This window comes from Chelonoidis abingdonii, chromosome 2 (genome assembly GCF_003597395.2).
Source record: "Chelonoidis abingdonii isolate Lonesome George chromosome 2, CheloAbing_2.0, whole genome shotgun sequence".
Classification (NCBI taxonomy): Eukaryota; Metazoa; Chordata; order Testudines; family Testudinidae; genus Chelonoidis; species Chelonoidis abingdonii.
The window spans coordinates 289,235,656-289,260,006 of record NC_133770.1 but is presented as its reverse complement, the minus strand read 5'-3'; positions in this window follow the sequence as shown (position 1 = coordinate 289,260,006).

Genomic DNA, 24,351 nt, shown 5'->3' with positions numbered 1-24,351 from the left:
TCAGATGCCACCAGGAGAAGGTTAATTTCCTTTTTTGGTGGTTTGGGTTCTGTAGTTTCTGCATTGGAGTGTTGCTCTTTTAAGACTTCTGAAAACATGCTGCACACCTCACCCCTCTCAGATTTTGGAAGACACTTCAGATTCTTCTACTTTGGGTCGAATGCTGTAGCTATCTTTAGAAATGTCACAGTGCTGCCTTCTTTGCATTTTCTGAAATCTGCAGCGAAAGTGTTCTTAAAATGAACAACGTGCTGGGTCATCATCTGAGACTGCTATAACATGAAATATATGGCAGAATGTGGGTCAGACAAAGAGCAGGGGACATACAATTCTCCCCCAAGGAGTTCAATCACAAATTTAATTAATGCATTATTTTTTTAATGCACGTCATTAACATGGAAGCATTTCCTTTAGAATGGCGCCCGAAGCACGAAGGGGTATACGAATATTTAGCATATCTGGCATGTAAATACCTTACAAATGACTGTTCTCACGTATGTTGACATTGTACATAAGAGAGCAGCATTATCTCCTGTAAATGTAAACAATCTTGTTTATCTTAGCGATTGGCTGAACAGGAAATAGGACTGAGTCGACTTGTAGGCTCTGAAGTTTTACATTTTTTTTTTAGTGTAAAAACTCTACATTTATAAGTTACAATTTCATGACAAAGCAATTACACTTCAGTATTTGTATGAGGTGAATTGAAAAAAATACTATTTCTTTTGTTCATCATTTTTAGAGAGCAAATATTTGTAATAAAAATAATATACACATTGATTTCAATTACAACACAGAATACAATATATATGAAAATGTAGAAAAACATCCAAACTATTTAATACATTTCATTCGATATTCTATTCTTTAACAGTGTGATTAAAACTGCAATTAATCACAATTTTTTTAATCACATTTTTTGTGTTAATCGTGTGAGTTCACTGTGGTTAATCGACAGCCCTAGTTTTTACTAAAACCTGTTTTACTGAAGATAGTTTTTCAAAAACTGATTTATTTTCATTTTAGTGTCTATGTTGAAAACCAAAAAAAAAAAAATTGAGAAATTTTGAAGGGAAAAAGAAAATATTTCAACATTTCTTACAAAAAATGCGTAATCAGCTCTACTTTAAGATTCTGGAATGATAAGCTAAGAGTACTTTCCTCCATGTTTGTCAAATCTTTGCACTCTGTTCTGTAAAGAGGAGTCTTGTTGTTATGGCTCCTCTCATGAATTCCAGAATAAATCCACAGGACTCCTGTGGATGGATAGCTCTGATAAGCTTCAGAGGAAGCATCTGAGCTTTTTAATGCTTATCCAACTGAACCAAAACTACTGGACATTCCGAGATCCAAGTTAACCTGGGAAAGATAAAAACACTAAAGAATTGACAGAGGATGTTCAATTCACCATCAGGAAATAATGTTTCAGATGCAACTGTTGATGGTGAGGTTGAAGGATGAAAACTGGATATTCTCAGGAAGACGCTGTGGCAAAAAGATGCTGCATTCTTTGGATGTATAAAGGGGAGTAGTGAGTAGGAGCGGGGTTGAAATTTCATCTCCATATATGGCATTGATCAGACTGATTCTAGAACACTACATCCAGTTCTGGAGTCCACATTTTAAGAAGAACTTTGAAAATTGGAGGAGGGTGCAGAAAAGAGCCACACACACACAAGATTTGTGGGTGAGAGAAAATGGTTTTACAATGAGAGACTTAAAGAGCTTAGTCTGTTTTAGTTATCAAAAAGAAGATTGAGAGGTGGCTGATTCAAGTGAATAAGTACTTACACAGGGAGAAAATACAGGGTACTTAAAAGGCTTTACATTTGAGTAAAGGCATAACAAGAAGCAATGACTGGAAATTAGAGAAATTCAGATTAGAAGTAAGGTACACATTTGTAACTGTGAAGGTGATTAACCATTGGAACAAACTACAAAAGGAGGCATTGGATTCTCCATCTCTTAATGTCTTCAAACCAAGACTGGGCACCTTTCTGGAGGATATGGTTTGGTCAAAAACAACTTATCTGGAATGTTATAATACTCAAGACAGCATAAGCAACAGTCCATTGCTAACTTTGCCCTGGGTTTCCCTGAAGCAATTTAGTAGTAATCTCTGTCATGTTTTTTTACTTCACTGGATTTGTTGGTGCACCAGAGATTCAATTCAATCCAAGGCGGAGACAGGATCAGAGACAAAACCAAATGCATGCATAACATGGAGAAAGCCTTGTGGCTCTGCACAATAATAATGCCCTCTGTAGCAGGGTCTAGATGCATTGCTCAGAGGAATGGAGCTACTTCAGATAACAAGAACCCCTCCTCTGGCCTTCAGACTTTATAAGGGGGGAATGAATATATACCTATATTTCAAAATGTGTCTCATTAAATCCCTCAGGCAAATTCCTTAAAAACCATCAAAATGAATCCATCTAAAGCCACCTAGAGCAGCTCGTCTAAAAACACAAAGGAAACAAATAACTAAAGAAACCTATAAATAAAATCTTTCCATGGAAAACATAATGAAAATGACATAATGTGACAGCTCTGGATTTACTGTGGTATTATTCAGGGTAATAGCTCTACTGCTGTGATGATGAAGGTTCAGGGACATCCTGAAATGCTAAGGGGTTGTGATATTTGGTCCTCACAGTTTCTATAAAAGAATATTGTGCTGCTTAAATAGTAGGTGTGTAACCATCAGCCACCAAAGTGATAATATTTAAGGCTGTGAGGAGCTTTTGTTCTGAAACCATGTGAAACCCCATCTCTTTGTGTGGGAGGGGGTTGGGGTAAAACTGAAACCTGTCACAGATTGCATGTTAAGCAAATCCCATATCTCCCCAATAGTTTAATGGAGGGATTCATGGCAGCATGCAATACCTTTGCTTTTACATGGTTTCCTCCCAGAGCAGCTAAAACGTGGCAGCTCTGGGTTTTATTTTAAGTTTCCCCGATTGTTAAAGAAAGAACTCAAATACTGGGCTAGACAATTGGTATGCTATGACAGACGTTTATAATAGTTTCCAAGTTCCCTTCATAGAATCATAGCCTTTAATGCCAGAAAGGACCATTAAATGATCCAGTGCAACCTCCTGTATAGCATAGACCATATCATTTTTACCCGTTACCCTTCTATTGAACCTAATAATGTGTGTTTGGCTGAAACACATCTCCCAGAAAGACATCCAGTCTTGATCTGAAGCCTTCAAGAGATGGAGAATGTACCACTTTCCGATAGTAGTTTGTCCTAATGGTTAATCACCACACTGCCTTATTTCTTCTTTGAATTTGTCTGGTTTTATGTTCCAGCCATTGCTGCTTCTAATGTTTTTATGCATTAGATTAAACAGTCCATTATTGCCCGGTACTTTCTCCCCACAGAGGTACTTATAAACCATAATACTGATGGTAATACTGGTATAAAGCAATCACCTATCAATGTTCTTTTTGATAAATGGAACAGACTGAGCTCACTAGATTTGTTTGATCTGTTACATCTTGTGTCTCAGCGTATGCTTAGACCGTAAACTCTTTGAAGCAGGGACCATCTCTTTGTTACATGTACGTACAGCCCCTAGCACGGTGGAGTCCCAATCCATATTTGAATGTCTCATTGATTCAATTCATACTTCATTTTCCATTGTTCACATCTCCCCATGTGAGCAATACATTTATTATGATTTAATCACTCTCCATCCTAGTCCTTTACAAAATTAATTTCCTAATACTTTTTTCCAGTATAAATTAGATTTTAAAAATAGCTTTGTGTAATTTTTTAAATGCAGTTGTCTTGTGTGAATGAGAGGTGTTTTTAAAGGCCCAGAGCTGCTGAACTGATATTCTTTGACCTTTACTTGATCATTCTAGTAACCATAAATGAACCTGTGTACTATGTCCCTTGGAAAACTTGGGTTCAATGGCAAATGGACAAAGAGAATGTAGAGGATCAGATCCGCAGCTAGTGTAAAGTAAATTCCATTGAAATCCAATCCATGGTCCTATCTCAAGTTACACAAGATGAAAGTTGATCAGGATAGTGAAAGAAATCTGAAATGTATTTGCCTGGCATCTTTCTAATACCTGCTCTTTGCTGGAGGTCTTTTTAGTTTAAAAAAAATGTTTTCTTATTTTTGTTACACTCACCCAGCTACGATCTAGGTCCCATTGTGCTAGGTACAGTACGTACATATTGGAGGAGACAATCCCTGCCCCCAAAAAGCTTGAAAGCTAAATATACAGTAAAAAGGAAGCATCCTCAAAGTTGAAGATGGGAAATGGAGACTCAGACATTGTGACTGGCGTAAACTGAGAATCTGGGGCAGAGACAGAAATTGAACCAGATTTCCTAAATCCCAATTTAGTACCATAACCACAAAACCATCCATCTTCTAATTTTTCTTCGGAACCCAGCTTCTCCTCTTAGTCCTGAAGTGATGTCAGAATCCTGTATTTATGACACCTTCCTACCATATTGCCAAGGAAACTCAAGGCAGACCCAGAGCAAAACTCTGAACCCCTCCACCTATTTCCTCAACTGTGGGGAAGCTGAAATTGTGATTTTGATCAGGATCTGAAGTTTGCTGCTGCCTCTTACCCCTACAATGATAAACTAAAACCCAGCATCTAAATAGCCTAATACATTGGAGAAGTTTGGATCCAGATTCTAACACAGAGGCAAATGTTGGCTCCTACCTCTCTTCCAAGCTAAACTAAAACCTCATGTCTGAAGAGTAAACATATAGAAGTCGTAATCCAGATGATCTGAACTTTGAATCTCAGGTCTGTCTCTAAATGCCACACATTCATTATCATCAGTGAAATGGCACAACATTCTGCGGTTTTCTTCATCAGAGTCTGTGCAAGCATTCGCTTTGTTTTTGTTCTGAACTCCCATTTTTCATTTTGAGTTTGACATCCAAATGGACTGCACAACTTAAGCAAAATACGTCAAACTCATGAGTTGTAGCTCTGCTTTTGTTAAAATTATGTGACACTTTAAGACCTTCATGTTACTGACCCACAGTCCCTTAATTACAACTGGACCCAGAGCCACTTGAAAGGTTTGTGAACTGTAGTGAAGATCTGGATAAGCCTGGGCACCGTACGTTATGAACCAGAAACCAAAACTTGCTCTCAGTAAGAAAACCTTGTACATCTCCAGTTACAACATCAGTGCCTGATCAACGGGGAAGAGAAAATGGACTGTGCTGGAAATAATGCTTGTTTTTCACATAACTAGCCATAGGACCTAGATATTCAAAAGGGATCCGTGATTCTGCAGGCCTCCATTTTTAGGTGTCCAACACATGTCACTTTAAAGGATCTGTTTTACATAGGCTAAGTGCTCAGCACTTTCTGAACATCAGAGTCTGTTAAAATATCTCTATCTGGGCACCCCAAAATGAAGGCATTGAAAGTCGGTAGTCGCTTTTGAAACTCTTGGCAGTAAAGAACAAACCAGGAACCCAGTCCTGCCCGTGTAAATCTCATGGATTTCAGTGACAGTTCCATACATCATGTTCATGCTGGATCAGTCCCATAGCCAACCATTACATAAGAAAACAGGGAAAGGGTTTTTCTTGGCTGCTATATGTGTTAGCTTTTTCTTCCCAAATGAATTTGGGTTAGCCAAACCAACCATGATTAAAAGCTAGAAGGAGGGAAAAGGAGAATAAGTGAGATGCGGCTGCTGGGAAGCTTAGCTGTGCAGCTGAGGCAAGCCTTTGAAAGAAATGTTGAACTGCAGAAGCAATTGAAATCTATGGTTCAGGCAGCATCCCATATACTAGTTGGCATTTACTGTTCCTTGACTAATAAAATAAAACTCATGCCCTTATTGTTTTACTTTTCTGAGCAGAAGCTTTGTCAGAAAGGATAGTTTTGATATTTTTGAGTGCCTTATGCATTGTTTTCAAGAAGGCCTAAAAAGGTACACTTTCATAATGTTCTCTTTTTAAACCTAGCTCTTGAAGTTGTATTTAAGAGCCTATTTCAGAAAACAAACAAACAAACAAAAAAAAAAGATTCCTCCAACTACTGTGTCTGTGGACTAGTATCTTCCTAAGTCTGCAGCTTCCCGCAATTAAAAACAAAAACATGTCTTTTGCTAAATGATCTTTAATTTACAGTTAAGAGTTTGAATGAATTTAATGAATGAAAAAAGAACTGACTGAATCATACCAGGTTCATTTGGAAAGTTTGATGGGGGAGAATGTCAATGGGAGATTGACATTGTGGGGATTGGGCCTGCTTTGAGCAGGGGGTTGGACTAGATGACCTCCAGAGGTCCCTTCCAATGCTGATATTCTATGCTTGCCTCATCCGCATTTTTGCATATCATAAAATCACCAGACACTATGACACAGCAGACATTGTTTGCTCAGGAGAGGACCAGGACTTAATCTGCCAAGGCTACTTAAGAGGTTGTAGCTGGCCATGATAAAGTAGTGTGATGAGTGGGCCTGCCTTTGCATTGCCTTACTCAATCCAGAACAGAACTCCTTGCATTATTTCTGAGCACTGCATTTCACTCACAGATTGTGTTTTGCCTTTTTGTTTTTGTTTTCTCCGAAAATCTGAAGACAAAAGATGGTGCTGGCAGGAGCTGAATTCTTGCTTATGTTTTAGTTTCTAGTTACACGAGTGGGTGGCAAAGGCCCAATTATTTTGCTCCTTTGATATTTTTTATTTCAGACATTTGTTTTTTTAAAGCCCTACTGGGATCAGAATGAAAGCATTGAAGTACAATTTTCTTTTCAGATTCTGTTTATTCCATTTATCTATCTTCCCAGTTTGGCTAGCTTTCCGTCTGCTCTAGCTTATATCTAGGACTGTTAACTCTAAGACTGGGGTGGTTTTTAAAGCCACCTTTGCCTTCACTACACCAGCTCCAAACTTGCACCAGATGGTACTCAGCTAGTCTATAAATTACACCACCACTAGGATCATTATTTCTACTGTGGTAGTGTTTCTAGGAGTAGGAAGGAATCCAGTGAAGAGTCAGGGCTCCATTGCACAAGGCACTGTATAAATGAATAACACAGAGAACTCACAATCTAGGATTTAGATAACACACAACAGGTGAATAAAAAGACAAATGGGTGAGGCAAAAGGCAGCAGCGGGAGGGCCAGGTAAGAATAGATGCAGCAGTGTAGCCAGTGCTCATGATCTTGTCACAAGTCTCATGTTTGGTGTTTTTCTTAAAGCCGCAGCTCCTAGAGTCATGGGATTATCAGCTCTCATTGTTTTTAATTAAATTTCTAGCTTTCATGGTTGCATAGAAAAATCTTGAAAATGTGACCTGAAGATGCCCTGAAAGATTCAAAATCAGAAGAGAGGGGTGTGTGTGTGTGAAAGAGAATAATATTGTGATATTTAAGTCAGTTTCAATATTGTGTGGGGCCTGACTCCTGATTTTTGAATGCTCAAGACTGGCAGTGCTGCAGGTAGGTAGAATTTGGGCCTAAATCTGAAATCCATTCTTTGCATGGTAAAATAAGATATCCCATCTTTAGTGCAATATAGACTAATCTATACCACCCCTAGTCATGAAACACATTGTTTAGTCAAATAGTTGCAGTCAGGATGATATACAGAGCTCATTCACTTACCAGTATAGAGTGAACTGATTTTTGAGCCACGTGTTTACTTATTTAGTTGTGTTGCACAAAATCAATGACAGAACTCTCATTGACTTCAGTGGGGCCAACATTTCACACAAGGAGTTTATTTGAGAGAGGAGGGGATCTAAAGAAGATGTGGGAAGAAGTTCAAAGTGTCCAAAAACTGGACTAGGAGTATGCCTGTTGGATCCCAAAACTTTTAGGGGATTCCAAAATGTATTTTGTAAGGGAATCTGACATGTGGTAGGTCCAGAATTTAAGAGAGAGTATTTCCATGAAGGAAGCTTACCCAAATCCCATTGGAAGTAGACCAAGAAAGCTGAAACTTTGCCTATGAGAAGGCCATATTAGCTGTTCACCCAGCGCTTCAAGATCATACTAGTTTCCATGACATTGAGCAATATACAGATAAGGGCCTGTTGTGACTACAGATCCCAGCATGTACTGCTTCTTGAACTGAGGCAGAGTTTCGCTTAGCTCAAGTAGCAATATTACTGACTTGGACCAAGCAATACCATAGACCACTTCTCCAAGTAAAGACAAATTTAGCCACATTGTAGAATTTTGTTGCCCCTGCTTGGGCCACACCCCTTAACTAGATAATCTTTCAGTTCATGAAGCAACGTACGAATGAAACAACAAGTAACACTGAACCAAGAAAGTTTATCCTTCCCTGATCCATTGATGAATTATTCAGTAAAACAGATAAAGCATTTCTGAGCCTGCCAGCTCTTGATTTTCTCCAGCATGTTCCTTCTCACACTGTGAGAAACTGTCACAATTTCTTGGTCACTTTCCATTAGTGTCTCTTCCTGGGTTCCACAACATCATTGTCCTGCGCTACTTTACTGAAGCTGACAATTCTCATTCAAAAATATTTATCGGAGATCTTCAGCTCAGTGGGTAGCGTATGCACCTCGGACGTGAATAGCCAGGTTCAAATTCCTGCTGTGCCTGATTCAGAGCAGGGAGCTGAACATTCTCATGTCCCAGGGGAGTGCTCTGACACGCCTTTTTACAAAAAAGAGAAGAAAAGTTAAGTTTTAGTTTTTCAGATATGGAATGACATCAATTTCTGAAACCTCAAATTTGTTGTGAAATGGAAATATTTCTGGCTAGCCCTGGTAACAGCTCATATCCTCTGTGGGTAGGAAAAGAGGAGGACCTGTAAGCACATACACATTCATCAGTGGGTTATACTTAGACTCCACGCTGATCAATGCACTAGAATAGACTGAGAGAGACATAGACAGACATACAATTGGATGAAGGCATTAGGATAGTATGATTACAGATGTTTGAAAATACCCTGTAAAGTATTAATGGGGACTTCTCAGAAGAACTTAGTGGGTTTTTTCAAACAAATGTCAACCATTTGAATTTTCCATGAAAAGCTGACATTGATTTCAGTGGGCTTTGGATCAGGCTATTTCTCACATAGGATAGTTTGACTTCCCATGTAATGGCTAACTGATCTATTATTTATTTAATTTACTGTTTATGTGGTACAAATAAGGAATTAATCTCCTTTATAGCCATTTAAGTAGGTATTTTACTTGAGGAAAATTATGATTTCAAGTTTCTGTTTAGGGTTTAAAAAATATATAATTTTATTTTTTAAATCTTTGGTCTTTAAAAGGGCAAGGAGAATCACAGATCCTAGAGATTTGAACCCATCTTTTCAATATTCGAGTTTCTCTCCCTTGCCGATGCAGAATTGTTCCCTACTGTTTTGTGCCCAGTCTAATTTTTAATATGCCAGGCAACTGGGCTTTAGTTATTTTCTTAGGTGCTCAGCTACCATTCTAAAGGGTGAAGTATAAGAACATGAATAAAATCAGTAGGAGGTTATTCTACAAGTTAGTACGCCTCACCAAAGGAGAGTCCCCCCCCCACAATATTTAGCTTACTCCTTCTAATTTCACCCCATCGCTCCTAATTATACCTCTGTTGTTATGTTAAATTATTCCTTTCCCTTCTTGGAGCTTACAACAATTAAATATTTGTAGGGAATTGCTTATCTTGACCTCCCTCAGCCAAAATACGCACATTTAACTCAAGTTTTCTTTTTAAACCAACCTCTTCAGCCTCCTGACCAATTCTGTTGTTCTCTGAACTCCCTCCAATATATTTATGGCACTGACTTGCCCAGAAATGAATGCCCATAGGGGCCTGATCCAAAAGGCCACCAAAGTCAATGGGAATCATTTGACAGACCAAATTCCAAGTTCATTTGGGCTAGAGACATGTAGAAGAGGGACAATTGTCTTCCCATGCAGAGGCATGTTACCTCGGTGCATGCAGGCCAAAACATCATTGGTCTTTTTTTGCTTCTGCATCTCATTCCAAGCTCATGTCCAGTTTGTGGTCCCTTGGCACCCTGTAAGTGATGGTTTCTTTCAGCATTACTGCAGGTTTCCCTCTTGAAAGGTCTGATCAAATTTCCACTGACTTCAAGGAGCTCTGGATCAGTCTCCAGCTGAATATTTTTATTTTGGACTATTTCCCCTGAGATATACACCTTGAAGATGACTTTCCTTGTGTTACATGAGGAGTATGAATGGTGCACCTGACTGGGTGAACCAGGAAAAAAAAAGGCTCACAAAAGAGTAACTGCACATTTAAGAATATAAGAACGGCCATATTTGGTCACATCAGTCATCCATCTAGCCCAGTATCCTATCTTCCGACAGTGGGCAATGCCAGGTGCTTTGGGGGGAAAAAACAGAGCAGGTAATCATCAAGTGATCCATCCCCGGTTGCCAGCTTTTGGCAAACAAAGACTAGAGACGTTTCAGAGCATGCTTTTGCATCCCTGTTCATCATGGCTAATAGCCATTGATGGACCTATCCTCCATAAATTTATCTAGTTCTTTTTTGAACCCTGTTATAGTCTTGGCCTTCACAACATCCTCTAGCAAAGAGTTCCACGGGTTAACTGTGAGTCGAGTGAAGAAATACTTCCTTTTGTTTGTTTTAAACCTGCTGCCTATTAATTTCATTTGAGGACCCCTAGTTCTTGTGTTATGAGAAAGAGTAAATAACACTTCCTTATTTACTTTCTCCACACCAGTCATGATTTTATAGATCTCTATCATATCCCCCCCACGCTTCACTGTCTCTTTTCCAAGTTGAACAGTCCTAGTTTTATTAATCTGTCCATATATGGAAGCTGTTCCATACCCCTAATCATTTTGTTGCAAGCAGAGCTCAGATTCATTCAGATTAGAATAATTAGGCTGCTATTATTATTATTATAATTATTATTTATTATGTATTTATTGCAATATCTTGCTACACATTCACAAACATATTTTGATTTGGCACTTGTCTGCAACCCATCCAGCATTTTTCTTGCCCTCCGAGTTATTGTGACTCACTAATGTAATCCTCAACTTTTGGGCTGCCAGCTAAAATCACACACTTTGTACCCTGCCTGGCTGCAAGGGCAAAGTCACACATTTCTTCGAGTGGATAGAGTAATAATTTTACGGATAAGGTGGGTGTGATTTCAAAATGCCAAGTTCTACAGAATAAAAATGCTAGTTTGCGCTGTATAGTTCCACTAGCTGATGTCCACTCGTGACAGGGCATAATCAATAAATCATGTGCCAGTGGCGGTTATTCTGCATGTCAGGTCATATCTCTCCATATCAGTTGCCAGTCTCTTACAGACTATTCGTTTGCTTTCTAATGTCGTGCCTTTCCACCTCCTCCGTGTCAATTTAAGGGTTGTTATTTTTGGTTCAGAATAATTGCAAAAAAAAAAAAAAATATTCCATCTGTTAGCTCCAAAACATGGAAATGGAATGAGCGGAGTAGACAAATCCTCTGGCTAAACTCCACTCACTGGTGTATAGTTAGAGGGCCAGATGCTCAGCTGGTGTAAACCAATGCAGTTCTACTGAAGTCAGTGAAGCAATGCTGATTTATTCCAGCTGAGGGTCTGGCCCATGAAGGCCACAGACCACTATGATCATCTTGTCTGAACTCCTTCATAACACAGGCTACAAAACTTCACTCAGTAATTCCTGAAGTGGAGGGAGATGTTCTTCACTACTACGTAAGTGAACACTTAATAAATTGACTGGTTGAACACATATAACTTTTGTAAGGAAACTCATGATTCAAGAGATTGCATGAAACAAAATGTCTTCCTCATATGCAATCCATGTGAGGAGGGGTGAAAGTAACTTAAAGGATTTACCAGTACTGCTGGAGTCCTGATCGGGGGCGTGGCCTCAACTGGAGGAGGTGTGGCCTCAACCAGGAGAGGTGGGGCCTTTCAAGATTCAAAGGCCTTGGGGCTCCAGCTGTGTCTGGGAGCTTCAGGGCCTTTAAATCATCCCAGAGCTACCAGCTGCAGAGGCGGCTGGATCCCCGGGACTCAGGGGCGAATTAAAGGACCCGGAGCTCCAGTGGACTCGGAGCTCCGGGCCATTTAAAACACCACGGGAGCCTGGCTGGCGGAGCTCTGGTGGGGATTTAAAGGGCCCGGGGCTCCCCGCAGCAGCCGGAGCACCGGGCCCTTTAAATCCCCACCTGAGCCCGACTGCCAGAGCTCCAGCAGGGATTTAAAGGGCCTGGAGCTCCCCACAGTGGCAGGAGCACCAGGCTGTTTAAATCCCCCACAAGCTCGGCTGCTGGAGCTCCAGCAGAGCTTTAAAGGGCCTGAGGCTCCCTGCAGCGGCAGGAGCCCTTTAAATCACCACCACGGAAGCCAGTCCAGTTTGGTATGGTGTACTGGCTCTTGCCGGTATGTCGCACCAGCCTGTACCATCTTACTTTCACCTCTGCTTGTGACCTATATTAGTCATGTTCGTTAATCACCCTGTGACCAGTGTGAGAAGCCAAAACATTTTTGACATCTACTGATTAGTCATTCATCTGTGTGTAATATATTCACATCTATTTTTCAGAAACAATGTTTCTAGATAGACAAGCATACATGGCAAGCTGCATGAAAGACCCACACAAACCAAACGCTGGGGTCTAATCCTGGCTCCAAATTCTAATCCTTAGCTCCCATGTTCTTCCCTGGCCCTGCAATGCACTTGCTGTGTGACTCTCAGCAAGTCCCAACATTTCAGTGCCTCAAGTAGCCAGGTGTCTTCACATGTATCACCAGGAGGGCTTCGGCTTCCTTGACCATGAGATGTTCTTCCAGGAAAAAGGACTGCTAAACAGATATGGGGTCCACCTATCGAGGAAGGGGAAGAGCATATTTAGATCTGGATTGGTTAACCTAGTGAGGAGGGCTTTAAACAAGGTTTGAAGAGGGCAGGTGACCAAAGTAAGTCAAAAACATGGAGACCTGGGAGAAGGGATGGAATCTGGGGGGGAGCACAGGCTGTTATAGCAGGGATAAGGGAAAGACAAGACAGAACTGGATGGGTGGAATCAAATCAGTATCTTAGGTGTCTGTATTCTAATGTAAGGAGTATGGGGAATAAGTAGGAAGAATTCAAAATGCTAGTAAATAAACACAACTATGACATAGTTGGCATCACAGACACTTGGTGGGATAAGACGCATGACTGTAATATTGGTATAGAAGGGTACAGCTTTTTCAGGAAGGACAGACAGGGAAAAAAGGGAGGAGGTCTTGCCTTATCTATTAAAAAATGTATGCACTTGGACTGAGGTTGAGATGGAAATTGGAGACAGATTTGTTGAAAATCTCTGGGTAAGGATAAAAGGGTAAAAAACAAAGATGAGGTTATGGTAGGGGTCTATTACAGACCACCTAACCAGGAAGAAGAGGTGGATGAGGCTTTTTTTAAACAACTAACAAAATGATCCAAAGCACAGGACTTGGTAGTAATGGCGGACTTCAAGTACTCAGACATCTCTTGGGAAAATAGCACAGATTATCCAACAAATTCTCAGACTGTATTGGAGAGCAAACTACTCCACTGCGTAGGAGAAATAGAAAGTATGGCAAGAGAACACCATGGCTTAACAAGGAGATCTTCAGTGATCTAAAAATAAAAAAAAAAGAGTCCTAGAAAAAGAGTAAGCTAGGTCAGATTACAAAGAATGAATATAAACAGATAACAGAATTATGTAGAGACAAAATTAGAAAGGGCAAGGCACAAAATGAGATCATACTATCTAGAGATATAAAGGGTAAAAAGAAAACATTCTACAAACATATTAGAAGCAATAAGATGACCCAGGACAGGATAAGCCCATTACTCAGTGAGGGGGAAAACTATAACAGAAAACGTGGAAATGGCAGAGGTGCTTAATGAGTCCTTTATTTCGGTTTTCACTAAGAAGTTTTGTGGTGATTGGTTCTCTAACATAGTTAATAACACTTGAAATGAGGTAGGATCAGAGGCTAAAATAGAAAAAGAACAAGTTAAAAATTACTTGGACTAATTAGATGTCTTCAAGTCACCAGGATCTGATGAAATACATCCTAGAATACTCAAGGAGCTGACTGAGGAGATATTTGTGCCTTTAGTGATTATCTTTGAAAAATCATGGAAGATGGGAGAGATTTCAGAAGACTGGAAAAGGGCAAATATAGTGCCAATCTATAAATAGGGAAATAAGGACAACCTGAGGAATTACAGACCAGTCAGTTTAACTTCTGTACCTGGAAAGATAATGGAGCAAATAATGAAGCAGTCAATTTGCAAACATCTAAAAGATAATAAGGTGATAAGTAACAGCCAGCATGTATTTGTCAAGAACAAATCATGTTCAACAAACCTGATAGGATAACAAGCCTTGTGAATAGGGAGAAAGTGGTAGATATGCTTGACTTTAGTAAAGCTTTTGATACTGTCTCACATGACCTTCTCATAAATCAACTAGGGAAATGCAACCTAGGTGGAGCTACTATAAAGTGGGTGCATAACTGGTTCAGAAACCATTTCCAGACAGTCGTTATCAGTGGTTCACAGTCATGCTGAAAGGGCATAATGAGTGGGATCCCACAGGGATCAGTTCTGGGTCTGTTTCTGCTCAATATCTTCATCAATGATTTAGATAATGGCATAGAGAGTACACTTATAAAGTTTGCGGACGATACCAAACTGGGAGGGCATGAGGTGCTTTGGAGGATAGGATTAAAATTCAAAATGCTCTGGACAAACGGGAGAAATGGTCTGAAATAAAAAGGATGGAATTCAATAAGGACAAATGCAAAGTGCTCCACATAGGAAGGAACAATCAGTTGCACACATACAAAATGAGAAATGACTGTATAGGAAGGAGTACTGTGGAAAGAGATCTGGGGATCATAGTAGACCACAAGCTAAATATGAGTCAACAGTGTCACACTGTTTCAAAAAGAGTGATCATTCTGGAATGTATTAGCTGGAGTGTTGTAAGCAAGACATGAGAAGTAATTCTTCCACTCTACTCTGCGCTGATTGGGCCTCGACTGGAGCATTGTGTCCAGTTCTGGGCGCCACATTTCAGGAAAGATGTGGACAAGTTGGAGAAAGTCCAGAGAAGAGCAACAAAAGTGATTAAAGATCTAGAAAACATGACTTATGTGGGAAGATTGAAAAAAATGGGTTTGTTTAGTCTGGAGAAGAGAAGACTGAGAGGGGACATAACAGTTTTCAGCTACATAAAAAGTTGTTACAAGGAGGAGGGTGAAAAATGGTTCTTAAACTCTGAGGATAGGACAAGAAGCAATGAGCTAAAATTGCATCAAGGGAGGTCTAGCCTGAACATTAGGAAAAATTTCCTAACTGTCAGGGTGGTTAAACACTGGATTAAATTGCCTAGAGAGGTTGTGGAATCTCCATCATTGGAGATTTTTAAGAGCAGGTTGGACAAACATCTGAAGGGATTGTCTAGATAATACTTAGTCCTGCCTTGAGTGCAGGAGACAGGACTAGATGACCTTTCGGGGCCCCTTCCAGTTCTACGATTCTATGATTCTAAGTTTCAGACATGTAAATAGGGATGTTAACAATTACCTACGTCAGAGAAGTGTTATGATGATTAGTTAATGTTTGTGAAGCTTTTTGAAGACATGAAACTATAGACATGTACACATGCTGTAATTGCCAAGTATGTCAGTTTCTCGGAGACAATGTCAAAAACACAACAGCAAACTATCCCCATGCAACGGAAAGATAGGAAGAATAGAAAGAGATCAATACAGCTGTGTCAGGAGCTCTTTAATGACCTGAATATCAAAAAGGAATCCTACAGAATGTGGAGCCATGGACAAATTATTAAGGAGAAGCACAAAAGGAGAGCACAAGCATGCTGGGACAAAACCAGAATGCCTAAGGCACAAAATGAGTTACACTAACAAGGGGCAAAAAAGGCAATGCGATGAAGTTCTATAAATACGTTAGAAGAAAGAGAAAGAAAAAGGAAAGTGGCTAGATCCACAACTCAGCAGGGAAGGAGTGCTAATAGCAGATTACAGCAACGCAGCTGTGGTGTTTAATGTTTATTTTGCTTCAATCTTCAGTAAAAAGGTAAATTTCTTGACACAATTAATATTGACAACAAGCGTGGAGGAACACAAGCAGAATAGGGAAAGAGCACATTAAAGAATAATATTTAGATAAGTTAGATGTATTCAGGTTGGCAAATCCTGACAAAATTCACGTTAGGTTACCCAGGGAAGTAGCTGAAGCAATTTTGGAAGCATTAGTGATCATCTTCGAGACCTCGTGGAAGACAGATGAGGTCCAAGAGGAATGGAGAAGGTAAACATATTACCTATCTTTCAAAAAGGATAACAGTGGACCCAGGGAATTATAGACCAATAAGCCTAACTTCAGTTTATGTAAAGATACAGGATCAAATTATCAAATACTCAATTTGTCAACATGTACAGTATAATAAGGTGATAAGTAATATCCAACATGGATTTGTCAAGGAAACATCATGCCAAACAACTTAATTTCATTATTTGACAGAGTTACTGGCCTAACATATAAAGGCAAAGCAATAGACATGATATATGTCGATTTTTGTAAGGCTTTTGACACAATCCCACATGATATTATCACATATAAACTAGGGAAAAGTGGTTTAGATGAAATTACTATAAGGTGGGTATACAACTGGTGGAAAATACTCTGAGTAGTTATCAGTGGCTGACTGTCAAGCTGCAAGGATGTATCTAGCAGTGTCCCACAAGGGCTCTGTCTTGGGTCTGGTACTATTCAGTATTGTCTTTAATTGTTTGTATAATGCGGTGAAAAGTATGCTTATAAAATTTGTGGATAACAGCAAGCACTTTGGATGACAGAATCAAAATTCAAAATAATATTGATAAATTGGACAACTGGTCTGAAATCAACAAGATGAAATTCAGTAAAGACAAGTGCAAAGTACTATAAGTCCAGTACTTAGGAAGGATAAATCAAATGCACAGCTACAAATGGAGAATAGCTGGCTAGGTGAATCATAGAATGTCAAGGTTGGAAGGGACCTCAGGAGGTCATCTAGTCCAACTCCCTGCTCAAACCAAAACAGGACAAATCCCCAGATTTTTACCCCAGTTCCCTAAATGGCATCCTCAAGGATTGAGCTCCCAGTCCTGGGTTTAGCAGGCCAATGCTCAAACCACTGAGCTATCCCAGTACTGCTGAAAAGATCTGAGAGTTACAGTAGATCACGAACTGAAAATGACCCAACAATGTGATGCAGTTGTGAAAAAGGCTAATGTAATTCTGGTATTTATTAACAGGAGTGTTGTATGCAAAACATGGGAGGTATTTGTCCCCCTATACTCAGCATTGGTGAGGCCTCTGCTGGAGTACTGTGTCTAGCTCAAGGTGCTGCACTTTATGAAAGATGTGTACAAACTAGACAGAAACAAGAGAAAAGCAACAAAAATGATAAAAGACTAAGAATCTGACCTATAAGGAAAAAACCCAAACAAAAAACCAAACAAACCCAAAACATGTTAAATCTTGAGAAGAAATGACTGAGGGAGCACCTGATCACTGTCTTCAAATATGTTAAGGGCTCTTATAAAGAGGATGGTGATCAATTGCTCTCCTTGTCCATTAAAGGTAGGACAAGAAATAATCAGTTTAATCTTCAGCAAGGGAGATTTAGATTAGATATAGGGGAAAATGTCTAACTATAAGGAAAGTTAAGTACTGAAATAGGGTTCCAAGGGAGGTTGTGGAATCCCCATCAATAGAGGTTCTGAAGAACAGGTTAGACCAGTTAGGGATGGTCTAACTATATTTGGTCCTGCCTCAGGGCAGGGGCATGGACTAGAGCACCAGATGACCTCTCAAGGTCCAGTGCAGCCCTATATTTCTGTGTTTCTAAGATTATTGCTAGACAAGGCATTCTTGAAATCATTAGTCTGTGGTATACGTAAAGATAATATTGTCTTGTAGTCACTTGTGTGTCTCATTCTAAATTAAGGTTCCCAACAGTGACTGCTTTGTTAAGATGTGCAAAACAGAGCTTTTTTTTCTCTGGGTCCTTCACAGAATTTCCTTCAGAGGATGATACTATATAATAAATGACACTGAAACACTCTGTTACAATGATCCTAAGTGACTGTGATGGCTCAATGCGTAACTGACAAACGAGCAGATTTGTGGCCACCAAACTATTTATTTTCAATCTACATATACCTACACCTCGATATAACGCTATCCTTGGGAGCCAAAAAATCTTAACGCGTTATAGGTGAAACTACGTTATATTGAACTTGCTTTGATCCACTGGAGTGCACAGCCCCATCCCTCAGGTGCGCTGCTTTACCACATTATATCCGAATTCATGTTTTATCGGGTCGCATTATATCAAGGTAGAGGTGTATCAGCTTGGGGCTCAATCTACATATCAGCTCATGTAGATTGGGGCTTACTCTGACCCCATCTCATTCAGTCCACTTGCTCTTTCCAGCCTACAAAGCACAGGATACTTCACCAGGCTCCGTCTTATTTTGCAGGATTTGATTCCAAGCTTCCATTGCTTAAGAAATTTCCTTTTTTTCCAGAAAAGGCAGCTGCCGTACTGAGCTCAGTGCTGTGGCTCTCTCTGTTTGGATTCTCTGATGTTATCTATTAAGCACAAGGAAACAGCACATTTATTTTATGTTAATGGTTGCAAACAAGTTTCTGTGAAGTCTGTTTCTTTAGCACACATAACAAGAGTCTCCCTATTGTCCCCAAGGGATGGTAGAGCAGCTGTACTAATTGTTCAGATCTTAAGCTCTTATTTCTCCAAACAATCACAAGTCCTCCTTTTTTTTTTAGCATATTTTGCTCCAGCTGTTTAGGAAAGGAGAATGCAAGTGTAGGACCACTTATTATGAGGTTCTAGAGAGGAGAAAGACCCCAGAGCTCCAAATATCTGCCTACACAGATGCCTGAGAGTTGAACACCCTGTGTAGGGATGGACAAAACGTTTGATCAACATGCTAGGACAACAAATTGCAGGTCCATGTGGCTGGCACTGCTCAAACATGTGACTGGCCAAAGAGAGATGGTGTTTGGGGGACCAGAGATGGATGCAAGGAGTTGGCTTCCAGGAACAGAAGGACATGCAACCCCACAGTTGTCCTTGAAGCAAAGGTGTTCAGAAAATGCAGCACCCCTGGCTCCACGGTGAGCCACTGAGAAGGGAGAAGCCAGTAGAATCTTTCGCTTTTGGGTGCCCCAGGAGGAAGACAAACATAATTTCCTGGTTCCAGACAGTTTACATCCAGAAGGAGCCATTAGATCATCCTGTCTGTGACTGCCTATATATTGCCAGTCATTACATTTCACCCAGGTTCCCTTCTTTTGACCCCAATGACTTCAGTTAAATTAAAGCATTTCAGTCCTCAGGAAACAAAACTGCTGGGTACCACAGACAGAACACAGGAGAGGCTGAGGTGTCATCAGTGCCTGAGACCTCTCAGTGGTAGGTAATTGGGTTGGTTGAGATATGCCCAGATTGTCCTAGTGGGTGATCTGTGCTCCATGCTGCAGAGGAAGGCAAAAAACAGCTGTAGGCATCCACCATTAGCGGAGCCTCTGTACTAAACTGGGAGTGTTCTGGTTGGGAATAGCCTGAGGGCTTCAATCCAACCTTGGACACTCCCATGATATCTTGGGGAACAGAGAGACTTCTGCTTCCAGAGATGTGGGGAGCCTCAGTTTGGAGGCTGAGGTATTATGAAGTGGCCTTCCTTTTGTGAGGGCTTAAACAAGAGTAGCTGCTGAGTGGCTATAAACCAAGGGGACTGACTTTTCATTTTGCCAGTCGGTGCCCCATACCAGCTCCAACCCCTCCCCCGATACCTCATCTCCTGAGCGCCTTCAGTGAGTGGCAGGGCAGCCCCACTCAACAGCTAATCATCAGGACAGCAGCTGAGCACCCCAAGAGTCAGCACCTCTGCTATAAGCCTTGTCTGAGATCTGTTCAAGAGGGACACCAGTGCACTGCTGCAGTCTCCTGTTCTGCCTCGGAAGCTGAGACTGTGCTACCAGGCCATTGATCTGGGGCAGGGGATTGCTTTCTGGAGACCTTTCCAAGACAGGAATTACTGCTAAATTGCTGCTAGAAAGCCGGAAGGTGCTGCTGAGAAACTGCTGAGGTTTCGACCAAGCAAGGAGCCAAGGAAGCTATTGCTGGGCTTCATCAGAGCCAAGGCAAAGACTATTACTGTGACCAGAATGACTGAGGTTGGCATGCAGTCAGGGCAGTGTAAGAACCGCCTTTGTTGTTTGGGAAAGTGCTTTCAGGGGAAGGGGGACAGTGGAGGGACTTGAAGGGGTTTTTTTGAGCCTGAGAAGAGAAGAAGTGGTTGTATTGTCTAACCAGGATCCAGGGTTATTGACCTCTAGTTATAACTCCCATCACCAGAGGGATTGTGCAGCTTGGAATGATCCCAGTTTAGACTAGCTTATTGCATTAGCTGGGCTGTTTTACTGGACCAGCAGAGTGCTGCCCCCAGCTTCAAGATCTTCAAGTGAGCCCACGCGAGCAAGGGTCTAGAACTCTGAAATCCAGAGTCCGCTCTTAGGGGAGAGGTAACTGGTGTAAGTTGGTTACGTTTTATTTACTACTGTAAACTGTATTTTTAATGGATTTATTGAAGTGCTCCCTTCTGACTTAAAATGTTTGTGACACTTTAATTAATCTCAATCTGTCATATCGCGGTTTTCTAAATTGTTAAGTAAAGATTGTCATCTAAGAGTATATGATTTGTGTAGGGTTTATGATTGGTACTTTTGGGTTAGACCTGTTGCATAGTGTAGCAGAGTGGATCTCTGCTCCAGCCCTGAAGGGGGTTAAAACAGCCCAGGGCTGGGGCTGGAGCTGGAGCAAGCAGCTTTTTGAGCTGGGCTGATTGGGAAAGTGGCTGCAGCTGGGGCCACGCCCCAAACTGAGCCACAGGCCCTTATAAAAGGGCAGAGAAGCCAGGAGCCTGAGAGACACTCTCTCTGTGTTCAGAGGGAGAAGGGCCTGGCTGCTGCAAGGGACCAGACAGATATCTAGGGTAAAGCAGTGCTGGGGAAAGGCAGAGGAGCTGGGAAGCTCCTGCCTGGAGAGCCCCAGGCTGTGGCCTAGAATTAGGGCCAAGGGGTACTGGGGTTGCAAGGTGCAACCCAGGGGTAGGCCAAGGCAGCAGGCCCAAACCCCTTTGCCGATGATGAGAGGCTAACACTGCAGTCTGCCCCAGGGCGTGGGGCTAGCTAATGACTGGGCAGTTGCCAAGACCCTGAGGCAAAGTGGGGATAGAGTGGGGGAGTTCCCAGGGAGGGGAAACCCTAAAGGAAAAGGGGTTACTGCCAGGGGGGCAGCACCCCATGTAAAAGGGGCTCTGGGGTCCAGGGAGGGATGCGGGGCCAGAAGGCGGATCACCGGCCTGCAGAGGGTGCTCTAGCTGCAGTTTGAGCTAATTCCCTAAAGCAACCAGCAGGAGGTGCCGCGGGGGTGAGTTCGCCCAGTTACGCATAGATTAGCTCAGATTTATTCCTGGAGGCTCCTAAGGCACACCAGGGTGCAGGTATAGAGACCAGCCAGGTGGAGGCACTGCCAAAATTAATTTTCCTTATAAATAAAAGGACTGCAGCAGAGGAGTAAATAGAGGGTTCCCTCCTAGCCAACATCACCACTCAGAATCTCCTTTACTTTTGACAGTATCAGGTTTCCAGTTACTCCTGTTCCTGAGTAACCTGGGAAGGAAAGGAGGATTACATGCCCAAGGTCCCTGCCAATCTGACTTGAGAGGAAACGCCTTCCTAATCCCAAATGTGGAGATTAACTTGACTCTGGACATGTGAGCAAGACTCACCAGCTGGGCATCTCAGGGTAGGTCTATAAAGCAGCTGGAAGGTGTGACTCACAATGCTAATAGGCAGACTCAGGCTAGCTCTTGTAGAGCTACATGCCAAAAATAGCAGTGTGGCTGTTGCGGCATGGGCAGCAGTTCAGGTTAGCCAGAGTCCAAGCTTACCCGATTCCCTGGGTTTGAGCTTGGGCACCTAGCCCAAGCCATTGCCTGTGCTGCAACACCCACCCTTCTATTTTTAGCCTGCTAGCTCAAGCAGGGCTAGTGCAAATATGTCTACTCATGCTGGAAATCACACCTCCCAGCAGCAGCGTAGTCATATCCTAAGACAGAGGATCCTCTGTACACCGCAGAGTACTAGTCTACCACACCCCGCATCCCATCTCTAACTGTGGTAGGACTCTGATGCTTCAGAGGAAAGCAAAAAAAATAGAAATAAAACCTAACAGATTACTGTTGTGCATAATATAAACCACCCCTCCATTTCTCTGATTCAGGGAGAAAGTGGAGTGTACTCAGCTAACTCCCTACTCCAGATAAGGAAATACAGAAAATGGTTCATAAGAGACAGTCTCCTCTAGGTTTCAGCTCACTTGGGGAGTCCTAACATGAGAAGCTGTTCCCTGCAAGAGGTTAGTGTTCCAAAATGTGTATATGGGAGTTGGAGGGGAGAAGAGGAAAAAAAGACAACCCTGTCTTTGTCTGGGTAGGGGAGAAATGAATGTGTGAAAGGAATTCCACCTCTAAGGGCCTCATTGCAGGTAACACATTTTGGTGACAGGGGAGGAAGCGTCAACTTAGTGTCACTGAATGAGACTCATAAGAACGGCCGTACCAGGTCAGACTAAAGGTCCACCTAGCGCAGTATCTGTCTACTGACAGTGGACAATGCCAGGTGCCCCAGAAGGAGTGAAGCTAGCAGGCAATGGTCAAGGGATCTCTCCTGCCATCCATCTCCACCATCTGACGAACAGAGGCTAGGGACACCATTCTTTACCCTTCCTGGCTAATAGCCATTTATGGACTTAACCACCATGAATTTATCCAGTTCTCTTTTAAACCCTGTTATAGTCCTAACCTTCACAACTTCCTCAGACAAGGAGTTCCACAAGTTGACTGTGTGCTGTATGAAGAAGAACTTCCTTTTATTTGTTTTAAACCTGCTACCTATTAATTTCATTTGGTGACCCCTAGTTCTTGTATTATGGGAATAAGTAAATAACTTTTCCTTATTCACTTCCTCAATATCAATCATGATTTTATATACCTCTATCATATCCCCCTTAGTCTCCTCTTTTCCAAGCTGAAGAGGCCTAGCCTCTTTAATCTTTCCTCATATAGACCCTCTCTCCAACCCTAATCATTTTAGTTGCCCTTTTCTGAACTTTTCTAGTGCAAGAATTTTTTTTGGGTGAGGAGACAACATCTGTACACAGTATTCGAGATGTGGGCGTACCATGGATTTATATAAGGGCAATAATATATTCTCAGTCTATTCTCTATCCCCTTTTTAATGTCCTAATATGTTTGCTTTTTTGACCGCCTCTGCGTGGACACTTCAGAGAACTGTCCAGATGACGCCAAGATCTTTTCCTGACTCACTGTAAGCTAAATTAGCCTCTATCATAATTTGTATGTATAGTTAGGTTATTTTTCCAGTTGCATTACTTTACATTTGTTTACATTAATATTCACTTGCCATTTGGTTGCCCAATCACTGTAGTTTTTGTGATTCTTTTTGAAGTTCTTCACATCTGCGTTTGGTCTAACTATCTTGGTGTTAGTATCATCGTGCAAAACTTGCCACCTACTGTTACCCCTTCTCCAGCCATTTATGAATAAGTTGAAATGGGTTGGTCCTAGACTTGACCTTGGGAACACCACTATTACCCCTCTCAATTCTGAGAATTTACCCATAATATCCTACCTTTGTTCCCTGTCTTTAACACAGTTCTCACGCCATGAAAAGGACTTCCCTTTTACCCATGACAGCGTAATTACCATAAAGCCTTTCTGGTGAGGGACCTTGTCAAAGGCTTTCTGGAAATCTAATTACACTGTAGTCCCTGGGATCCCCTGTCCCACATGTATTGTTGACCCCTTCAAAGAACATCTATAGTATTAGTAAGACATGATTTCCCTTACAGAAACCATGTTGACTACTTGCCTCAAGCAGTTGTTTTCGATGGTCTGACAATTTTATTCTTAACTTGTTTCAACCTAATTTGTCGTGTGACCACATTAGACTTACCATCTGAATTGCTGGTCAGCCTCCAGAGTCCTTTTTAAATATTGGCATTATTAAGTCTAACTTCCATCATTGGACTGAAGCCGATTTAGGACAGGTACAAATCTTAGTTAATAGTTCCGTAACTTCAATGATTATTTCAGAACTCTTGGATGAATACCATTGGGTTCCGTGACATGTTAATGTTGAGTTTATCAATTAATTCCAAAACCTCCTCTAGTGTACACTTCAA